This window comes from Hippocampus bargibanti, linkage group LG06 (genome assembly GCF_051943395.1).
Source record: "Hippocampus bargibanti isolate YZ-2025 linkage group LG06, ASM5194339v1, whole genome shotgun sequence".
Classification (NCBI taxonomy): domain Eukaryota; kingdom Metazoa; phylum Chordata; class Actinopteri; order Syngnathiformes; family Syngnathidae; genus Hippocampus; species Hippocampus bargibanti.
In genome coordinates, this window is record NC_142739.1 from 5,729,725 (window position 1) to 5,741,228 (window position 11,504).

Consider the following 11,504-nt stretch of genomic DNA (forward strand, 5'->3'; position numbering starts at 1 on the left):
CCTAACTGACAGTTTTAGAAGATCCCGCCCCCTTGTTCATGGTGTCACGCCAAGACGTCTTCCCTTGCTCGAGAATCAAAACAATGGCTTCAGATTCGGAGAATAGCTTTCTTGTTACTCATCCAGTTATGAATATGATTCAAATAGTTCTGAAGAGTTAGTAGTAGTTCTGTTTGCAATCGATTAAAGAATTTATTCTGTGTCATTTTGAGGCATCTGGACAGAAATGTAGCACCCAAAAAATGCAGGAGATGGCGACAAAGCTCCGTGGAAATGGGCTGATTTCTCTCCTGGGAATTTTTTTCAGCAAATATCAAATACGTAGTTCTCTCGGTGCAACACACAACGATTCACCATCGCGTTGTTTATGTGTTTTCCTTCTAATGTCGCCATCAACACGAATCAACACAAAGTTTTGAGACCAAACAAAGTACTCAAAATGCATTGTGTGTCCTTTCTCGGTCAGGGGCGTTCCTTCTGTGACGTGACGTCAGGAATCGTCACCAACTCAAAAACACGACTTCCTGAATATTCAGCACGAGTTTTGAAACGTAAAATATAGATATATGCGGTGGAATCTTTGTAAAATACGCTCAGTAGAAGTCATTTGAAGCGATTTTACAAATTATGGACACAACGTCCAAAGGTGTCGGTTGTCCTTTAAGCAAAAAACTAACATTGAGAGAACCATGCCAGAACAAACATGACAAGAACAAAACCTGCCAGCAAAATCAACGACCGAGCACTGAGTGATTTTGCCGGGTGTCATTTTAAGCAATGAATGACACAATGACCAACAGGTGTGCAGCTGCAGGTAGAGCCCTACAGTGCCACCTTTTGGTCACAAAAAGAATCATAACACACACAAAGTAACGAAAAGTGTCTCTGGAGAGCTTCTTGACAAGGGCAAAAAGATCAACTGAGGAGAGAAAGGAAGTGAACATTTCAAAAAGAAAGCTTTTTATTTTTTTCAACAGAACATGGGTATCAGGAACAGAACAATACCAAGAATTACACTTCAAACATGGATTTATCAAAGCAGATGACTCATGCAGCGAATGTGGTGACAAGGCTGCAAACAAGGCATTGTGCCTTCAAAAGTGCATCAGCACATGGAGACCAAGCGTGCAGGATTAACTTTTTCAAAGAACAAAAAATTGAGCAATAAAGACAGAAGCAATTACTGACAGTACCACATCAACAAATGTGAATGAATTGAGAGTATTGTATTGTATGATTCAAGTTCGGCTCCTGCTGAGTCAGCTGATTTGTATTGTTCATGTACTTAACATTTGTTTTGAAGCCGGTTATTTGTGTTATTATTTTTCCCCCCTCGGTATTTATTGTATCTCACAGTGAGAACATGGGCCCATAAAAATGATGCTTACATTCAACCGGTCTGTGGTGCAAAAAAAACGTGCGGGGACAATTGAGTTAAATGTCCTAGCTTTCCCTTTCACACATACAGCATCTGGTGTTCACAAAGCTTCTACACCAGTGGGCACCAAACGACCGCCCGCGGGCCGTATCCGGCCCGTCAGCACATTTGGCCCGGCCCCCTGAACAATACCACAGGGGCTATAAGATGTTTTTTTCTATTTGGCCTCCAGAAAAATTACAAATCCTTTTACAAGTCAAAGGTCGGTTTTCATTATCATTATCATTATCTGTTCCTATTTTAATCAATGTAATCAATGTATGTTGTTTATAATAATCGTGATTGAACAATACAAACACGCCTGCTCACAATAGAACGCTAAAGGAGTCGGTCACAATGCGACATGACACAAGAAAGTGACGTATGAGGAAGTGGAGGGGAGTCCGGTGGTACAGTCAGGTGTGCTCAGTTTAGCGCTCTATTTGGTCCCAGACCTGTTTTCTTTTGTAAACCTTCCTGTCAAAGAGAGAGCGGAATAATTGCGAAAATAAAAATTGATTCAGAATGCATGGTATTTAACCTGCAGTGGACAAACTATTATTTTCATGTTCAAAGCAAAGTAAAGGATGTTTGTATCATCTGTCATGAGGCGGTGGCGGTATTCAAAGAATGCAATCTTCGCCGACACTATGAATCCCGTCACAAAGACAAGTACGATAGCTTGCAAGGCCAAATACGAGCAGACAAACTCTCAAAGCAAAAAAGTGGACTGCTATCTCAGCAGAATACATTTGTACGCCAAGTTCAGCTGACGAAGGCATCCGTTCGGGCCAGCTTTCGGGTTGCTAAACGGCAGCGGTAAGCCTTTCACGGACGGAGAGTTTGTTAAGCAATGTATGGATGCTCTCGCGGAGGAGTTGTGTCCCGAGAAGAAAGATGGATATAATGCCGTAAGTCTGTCGGCGAGTACAATCACCAGACGCGGTGAAGGAATCGGGATGAACGTATATGCCCAGCTGCAGCAGAAGACGAAAGAATTTGACTTTTTTTCATTAGCACTGGAGGAGAGCACGGACATGGAAGACACAGCGCAACTGCTCATTTTTATTCGTGGAGTTAGCGTATACTTTGAGATATGCGAGGCGCAGCCTCCAAAGTCTCAAAGGGACTACCACGGGAGAGGATATTTTTGACCAAGTGTACCAAACCATGAAGAAGTTGGACCTGAGTTACAGAACTGTGATGTTCTGAAAGAAGCATTCAAGCCCAAGTCATTGACTTCTATGCCGCCCTCCCAATCGACACATATCCAAAAATCAAAAAACACGCAATGAAAATGTCCACAGTTTTTGGCAGACCGTATATCTGCGAGAAAAGCTTTACTCGCATGAAACTGCTGAAATCTCCGATGAGATCAAGATTGACAGATGAACATATGCATCAGTGCTTGAGACTGGCTGTAACTAGAATGGAACCTGTTATTCTACTTCTCACCATTCAGATGCAGACCCCACAGTTCACACTGATGAACATACATAGGTAAGCTCACCTTTCTGACTTGAATGAGTCATTCTGAGCATAAACAAATATAATAAAATCTACTGGGATAAAATCCATCTTTACAGCCATACTGGTAGTGAAATGTACTGTGCTGTGTAGGTGCTGTATCACTTAGTTCACTTTCTCAACCTGCTTCCTTTGTAGTTTTCACAGGGAAGTTGATGAGAGAGAGCTGCAAACAGCATTGTCTTCAAGCCTACTGGAACCTACAAAAGGATTATAAGGAAGGAACACAAGAACTTTAAGAGACTGCTCATATGAGTCAGAGAGATTCTGCTCTGACAACTGAGCTGAACTTTTAAGTTCAGCTCTGAACTTTTAAGCTTGTGCATGGCACAACAGAAAGTTCATGTTGGATGGCTTTTTTCTATGAAGAACGCAGAGAGTTATTTAGTTATCATTTATTTCATAAATAGTGTTACATATTTATTTCCTGTTTTTTCTCTGAAGAACGCAGAGAGAGGTATTTAGTTATTATTTATTTCATAAATAGTGTTACATATTTATTTCCTGTTTTTTCTATGAAGAACGCAGAGAGAGGTATTTAGTTATTATTTATTTCATAAATAGTGTTACGTATTTATTTCCTGATTTTTTCTTATATGAAGAACTCAGAGGGTTATTTAGTTATTATTTATTTCATTAATAGTGTTATTATTTGTTTCCTGACTTTTTTTCTGTAAAGAACCTGGAAAGGGTTATTTGGTTATGTGTGGCTTTCTGGAAAACATTTTTTTAAGCTCCCTACAATCGTCACACTTTTTCTGTTACAAACTGACACCGGCCCCCCATCACAGAAAGGAAAAATTATGTGGCCCTCACAGGAAAAAGTTTGGGGACCCCTGTTCTACACTCTAATCATCTCTTTCTATGCTATGCAGTTTTGAGGCACAAATGCAGCATGACATTTCAGCCCTTAACCAGTGGTTTGAGGTGGGGTGGGGGGCTAATATCAGTCACACACACACACACACACACACACACACACACACACACACACACACACACACACACACACACACACACACACGAGCCATGAACTAAAGACAGGAAGTCTGCTTGTGGTGCTTTACAACCCCTGCTTTCCTGTGCTTGGCTTCAAAGAGTCGCTGATATCAGAGTGCCATGTTAATAGTTCCACTCACACAGAATCCCCAGTGATTTAAAAGTGGGGAAGGTTGTGAACCGGGGAGGGGAGGCTAAGATACAAAAACGAATTATTGGTATCTTTTGCAGTGGTAGTGTGGTATGGTTTGTTTTGTATGTTGAGTTTTTAAAAGATTGGATTGGATTAGATTTAGCTTTATTAGTTTCGCAGTGAAGAAATATATCCATTGCGGGATTAATAAAGGTAAATCCAATCCAAATTTACTTACATTTCACAGCAGCAAAGTTATGATACTCTCGCGGTTTGAAGACAAAAGAACCAGAAAAAAATCGTCTCACCCACCATGGGTGGTGTCTGTCCCCCATTTTAGCTCGGGTCCCCTACCGAAGGCCAGGAAGCTTGAGGGTTCTACGCAGTATCCGTGCTGTTCCTGCACTTTTCTGGCCCGGGATATCTGATGTTGTTCCCGGGATCTGTTGCAACCACTCGTCTAGTTTGGGGGTCACTGTCCCGAGTGCTCCGACCACCACAGGCATGACTGTCACCTTTACCTTCCAGGCCCTCTCCCTTGGTATTTCTCGATTTTCTCATGTTCCTTCTTTCTGATGTTTCAGTATCACTCAGGACCGCTACATCCACGACAACGGCTTTCCTTTGCCCTTTATCTATGACCACGATATCTGGCCATTACCATCTTCTCAGTCTGTATCTGGAAGTCCCACAGGATCTTTGCTCGGTCATTCTCTACTACCTTGGGAGGTGTTTCCCATTTTGACCTTGTAGTTTCCAGTCCATACTCCGCACAGATGTTTCGGTTTGTGTACAGTCTCAGGGTGCTGGACTTGGGATGAAACCCTCCATGCATGGTGAGGAGTTTTCGGGTCTTAAGATCCGTTGTCTGGATCTCTTTCTTTGGCCACCTTATTATTCCTGCAGGGTATCTGATCACTGGCAGGGCATAGCCGTTTATTGCCCGGGTCTTTTTCTTGCCATTGAGCTGGCTTCTCAGGACTTTCCTCACCCACTGGAGGTATTTGGTCGTAGCCGCTTTCCTTGTTGCGAGTTCGAGGTTTCCATTGGCCTATGGTATACCGAGGTACTTGTAGCTGTTTTCAATGTCTGCTATTGTTCCTTCAGGGAGTGAGACCCCTTCAGTGTGGACTACCTTGCCCCTCTTAGTCCCCATCCAACTACATTTCTCCAGCCCGAATGACATCCGAATGTCACTGCTGTAGATCCTGGTTGTGTGGATCAGGGAGTCTATGTTCCTTTCGCCCATGTAGAGGAGGTGACTGATTGTAGCTCCATTTCTGAGGCGGTATTCATAGCCTTTCTTGGCGATTATTTGGCTGAGGGGGTTCAGTCCTATTCAGAACAGCAGTGGGGACAGTTTATCACCTTGGTATATGCCACATTTGATGGACACTTGCGTTAGTGGCTTGCCATTGGCTTCAAGTGTGGTTTTCCACATCCTCATTGAGTTTGCAACGAAGGCTCTCAGGGTCCTGTTGACCTTATACAACTCCAAGCATTCATTGATCCATGTGTGTGGCATCGAGTCGTATGCTCTCTTGTAATCAATCCAGGCTGTGCACAGGTTGGTATGTCGGGACCTCCAGTCTTGTGCGACTGTTCTGTCAACCAGCAGCTGATGTTTGGCACCTCTAGTATCTCTACCAATACCTTTCTGTGGTTTGCTCATGTATTGATCTATGTGTCCACTTATCTTACCCGCAATTATGCCTGACATGAGCTTCCATGTTGTGGAGAGACAGGTTATTGGCCGATAGTTGGAAGGAACTGCACCCTTTGAGGAATCCTTCATGATCAGGATTGTTCGCCCTTTGGTTAGCCATCCTGGGTGAGTCCCATCCATCAGCAACTGGTTCATTTGTGCTGCTAGGCGCTCGTGGAGTGCTGTGAGTTTCTTTAGCCAGTAGGTGTGGACCATCCAGTTTTTCATACCTGAGACTCTTGTATGTCTGCCGTTGTGATGGTAACTGGGTTCTGTTCAGGGAGGTTGCTGTGCTCCTCTTTCAGAGTCATCAGCCATTGTGCACTGCTGTTATGTGTGACCTCCTTCTCCCATATGCCTTTCCAGTATCTTTCAGTTTCCAGCCTTGGAGGGTCTGCTCTGCTGTTAGAACCCTGCCACTGAGCGTACACTTTCGCAGGTTGTGTTGCGAACAGCCTGTTTATCCTTCTGGCCTCATTCTCTTTCGTGTACCTCTTTAGGCGACTGGACAAGTCTTGGAGCCTTTGTTTGGCAGTTTCGAGTGCTTCAGGTATGGTTATCTGCATGCACCTCTTGGGTATTGGCCTTTTATTCACACCTCTCTGGGTCTCCGTCAACTGACTCACATCTTTCCGAGCCGCCTTGATCTTAGCCTCCAACCGTCTTTTCCATGGTGGGTAACAAATCTCGTGGCTCTCACAGTTGCTCTTGTAGCCAAGCATCTCTAGGATCACTGATGCTGAAGCGTATATCAGCTCATTGGTTTCCGTGATCGTTCCGGTCGGGATCGCTCTCAGTGCTGCATTCACAATGTACATGAGACTTTCAGGTGGTACTTCACATAGCCGTTGTAATCGGTTTCTTGGTTGCCCAGGTTTCATTCCTGCCATGATCGTATTTCTCAGGTCAGTTGCTGCTTCGCTCAGCATTTCATTCATTGGGGCTTGCCTCCCAATCTCTGGTCTAACCTCTTCCTCTGATGTGGCAGCCTGGGGCCCTTCACCTTGGAATTTGTGTTGTACCTCATCAATCTCAAGTTGTGATAGCAATTGCCGTTTGTGGATATTGGAACACTGAGCTACTAGTTGTTTCGTGGTCAGCCGTGACTGTGGGTTTCAAAGTAACCATTAACCCCCCATTCTCCGCATATAACCCCTCTGACTAGGGTTGCTTGAGTAGTAGCATTCCAACAGAGCCATGTTATCGCATCTCGTCCATCTCCGCTTTGTTCCAGTAGCCCATTTTTCATCAAGGTGCATGCGACCATGCACGGTAACGGGTCGATCGTGGGAGGTGGGTCGAGAAGTAGCGCCTTGGTCAGAAAAGTGTGGGTACCCCTGAATTAAAGTATGTTTAATCAGGTAGAACTTGCGATTTAGGAGCATCAGCGTAGAGCGCAATGTGTATTTGGAACAGTCGCAGCTTGGAATTGAAGCCGATGTACGTGGGACAGGAGATGTGAGACAATCTCTTTTCGTCAATGGATGCTCCAGCTTCGTGTTTGCTTTCAAAACTTAATTTGTAGCAGATGTGCACATTCCACCATGACGTCCGTGATCCACTGGTCAAAAGGACACTTTGATCCTCTCCTCTTTCGTCTAGAACTGCTTCATGCAACAAAGAGCGCGCAGAAAGTGCTCAAGATTGAAGACTGTCTGTGTCTTTTGTGTTGTGTCACATTATTTGTTACTTTGTTTGTTTTTTTTTTAACTTCAAGATTGCACCGCGGCAGTGGCTGCCTTTACAGCAGCTTTGTTTTGTTTTTCTACTTCTTTTTCTTCCCTCTTCATTTCATCATTTTGCTGCTGAGATGTATATTTCTCCATGTGAGACTAAAAAAAGTCTAATCTAATCTAATCTAATCTAATCTAATCTAATGTAATCTAATCTAATCTAATCTGATCTGATCTGATCTAATCTAATCTAATATAATCTAATCTAATCTACACAAACAAACAAAGATGTTATATGGATCAGGATGACTTGTCATGGCCCCATCATACACCTTTATATTGGATTGGATTGGATATGCCTTTATTAGTCTCACAGTGGAGAAATTTACATTTCACAGCAGCAAAGTGATGAAAGGAATGAAAGTAGAAAAACGAAATACATGAGCTGCTGGAAAGGCAGCCACTCTTACGGCGCCGTCTTGAAGTCAAAAGAACAAAAAAAAACTAAATAACAAATAATATGACATCATAGAGACAATATGACAAAACAAAGACACAGAGAGACATTCATTCTTCAGGACTTGCTGTACCCTCTTTGTGATGACATGAAGCATTTCCAGATGAAAGAGGAGAGGATCAAAGTGACTTTCCACCAGTGGATCAGGGACATCATGGTGGAATGTGCACGTCGACTACAAGCTAAATGTTGAAAGCAAACACGCAGCTGTAGCATCCATTGACGAAAAGAGATTGTCTCACATCTCCTGTTCCACATAAATCTGCTTCAATTCCAAGCCGCAACAGTTCCACATACGCATCGGAGCTCTGCGCTGACGCTCCTTTCTTCTTATCGCGGGTTCCTCAAGCCATGCATCCATCCAGCCGCAGACTGTCCAACAGCACTGACCTTTCCGCTAAACAAAGCGGGGCTGTGAAGATGCTGCCCATTACAGGCGCAAAAAAACACAATGGCCCCTTTGGTGTCCAGCGATGGCAGTCGAATGGCTCCGACATTCCTCCCATTCAAAAACAGTACTGGCATATTCATGCTGCCGAAAAGGCGCAACCGCTCAGCACAGTCTCCTCCTTGATGAATGTCGTGGTCAAAAATGCTGAAAAACAATATGCACCACTAGCTATCTCACTCTTCAGATGACAGGTGTTTTGGAACATTATAACATGCAAACATGTTCGTGAACTGTGCATTAATTTAAGGTATGTTTGTTTGAAGTGAACCAGCACTTCCATAACACACCATGTTGCTCATTGATCTAAGAGTTCCCTTATTAAAAGTAAATGTGGGAGTCTGGGTGTTACTTTTTAATTATTTTATATTAATCTTGTTCAATGAAGTGTTTGAAATTGCCTTATTAAAAAAAACATATCTAATTTTCACTTTTGTCTGCATGCTGTAAATAAGTAACATTGTCCCAGTCAGCGCTGTGTGTTTCATCAGCCTTATCTGATGACAGTTGGAACATGAACTGAACATACATATATATATATAGTGACCAGAGAACAGTGGGTAAATATCTCCTTCATCAATATATTCAATCTTTAGTTGATTTGTTACCTGGAAGGTCTTAATTGGTCATTGACACATTTTTTTCACAAATGATTCCATTTGATCCCCCAAAGTGAAGTGGCCCAACATAATTGCACTTAAAGGCATGTATTCTTTGAGACACCGGGTTCACGTATAATCCTTTAGGGCGCCAGTTACAGAACCGACTGGAAAACCTCGTATGAAAGAGCACTAAAAAGAAGATATTTTAAAACCTCCAGCAAAATGTAGACACCTTGCATGATAGCAATATGTAGGTCTGAACAATTCTTTTTATCTGTGGGTTGCCTATTCAAACTGAGAAGGTGGTGATTCCTTTTGTTTTCATTTCAAATGATTGAGTTCATCACTGTAGTTTTGGCAGTTTCACACTAACATTCCATGCAATTGTTTTGTCACAGATGTCACAAATATTCCCCTGTTATCATGACAGACACAGGATCAATATCACTTGATTTGGTTATACAATACCATACAATACATATTGATTTATATAGCGCTTTAATAACAGCTGAAGCTGCATGTATGTATATATGTACCTGTATTTCTGGCGTATTGTTTGAAACATTTCCACTAATGCAAACCAAACAGCTACTTCCTAAAGCACAGACCCCACTCGGCTATGGATTGGATTGGATTCGCCTTTATTCGTCTCGCAGTGTATGTATGTAAGAGGCACGGTGCATCCTGGGCTGGTCGCAATCAATAACAGTACTAGCTAACATTTACACTTAGACAATGGACAATTTAGAGTTTGTAATTAAGTTTACTTGCATATTATTCAGTAGTGGGACTTTGGGATAAATGAATGCAAGTAGGAAAAAGAAGCACTCACAGCTGTTTTACGACCTTACTGGGCTGCTCTTCAATGATACCTGAATCTTTTGTAGTAAAAGTCATCATTTACTTATTCGTGTAATTTTATATAAATAAATAAATAATGCTGGAGCCAATACCAGCCATCTTCATGCAATTTTGATTGTTAAATCGTTCTGCCATTCATGTGAAAGTGGGAGGAAATCAGAGTACACATACCCATATAAGCCAGAGGAGATCATGCAAACTCCACACAGGGAGGTCGGAGCTGTAATCAAACCTCTGCACTGGGAGGTCAACGCAATCACCATTGGGCCATTTCGTTTAAACTACAAGCATTAACGTAAGCATTCAACAGTAGCCAAAATGGAACTTAGCAGTTTTTTTGATGACGATACTAGTGCAGCGTGTTCTACCGGAAACAAATTCCTTGTGTGTTCTACATACTTGGCAATAAAGATGATTCTGATTCTGATTCTGGTATATAGTTATTTTCCACAGCCTATGCACCATTATAACATCTATTAATCGCTTCATTCTTATTAGATTTACTATTTGGACAAAAATGAAGACGGAATATATAAAAACATAAGTAAATAAAAGTTTCATGGATATTTGTTCACAGGTTTATTTGAAGTTTGTAGTATGACTTCAGTACTAAACAAATAAAAATCTGTCCTTAGACAGTACACATACAAGTCACTGACAAATACGTGACACATAGCCTCAGTGTCCTTCCTAATTTCCACCGGAATGACCAAAGGACACCAGCAGAGAAACCTATCTGTTCTGTATCTCGCAGACATCCATGATTTGTAAAGCCTGCTTCCTTCTTTCACTTGAAAGGGAACTATTTGTCTAAGGCCTGTCATTCCAAAGAGCCCTCTTTCAGGGTGCCTGTTATGTTAGTGATAAGACAGCAAAACATGGTCTTGTATGTCTTTCCACCCTGTTGATCAGCCATCCCATTGATCTCTCACCATGAGCCTATTGGAACAACCAATGGTGATCTATTGCAAAATTCTGTGGGGATCTTAAAAAACTGAGCTCAATAGAGCAATCCTGTTGTGACTATGACAGAGTTTGACTCTTGATGTTAGTTACTTTGTTCCTTTATTTCGTCACATGGCTTTGTCAAAATGTAAAGCCATCCCATGCCCTGCTGGGTGCAGCCCTGGTCTGTTTTTTTTTTAACTTTGTATTTTTGCATGAGACTTATACTTCACCACTTTAGCCTCTTGTTTGCTTGAAATTCAAAATGTCACTCTTCATGTGAGACATTAAAAATATATCTGTTTTGAAACTGGCAATGATATGCATAGGTAGAACCATACACAATAAAAACTACTTGTGGTTAATATATTTTCAAACAAACTGACGTGAGTCAGGTTTATATGGCGCAATATAGTGGGCAAACCTTTTGGCCTGGGGGCCCACATTGACTTTTCACAATTTGACAGGCAGGCCGGGTCAGCTCAATATACAGCCAAATAAAACAAACTGCGTCTGTTTACGATCCATACCAAACATCAACAGAACAAAATCATTTAAGTAAGAACATAACTTTATTATTGAGAACAGTGAAACAAATCTGGTACAGTTATCTCTCTAGCAAACCCAACGCCTCTCTTCCACCTACTTCCCTTTCACTCTGCCCATCTGAAATTAAA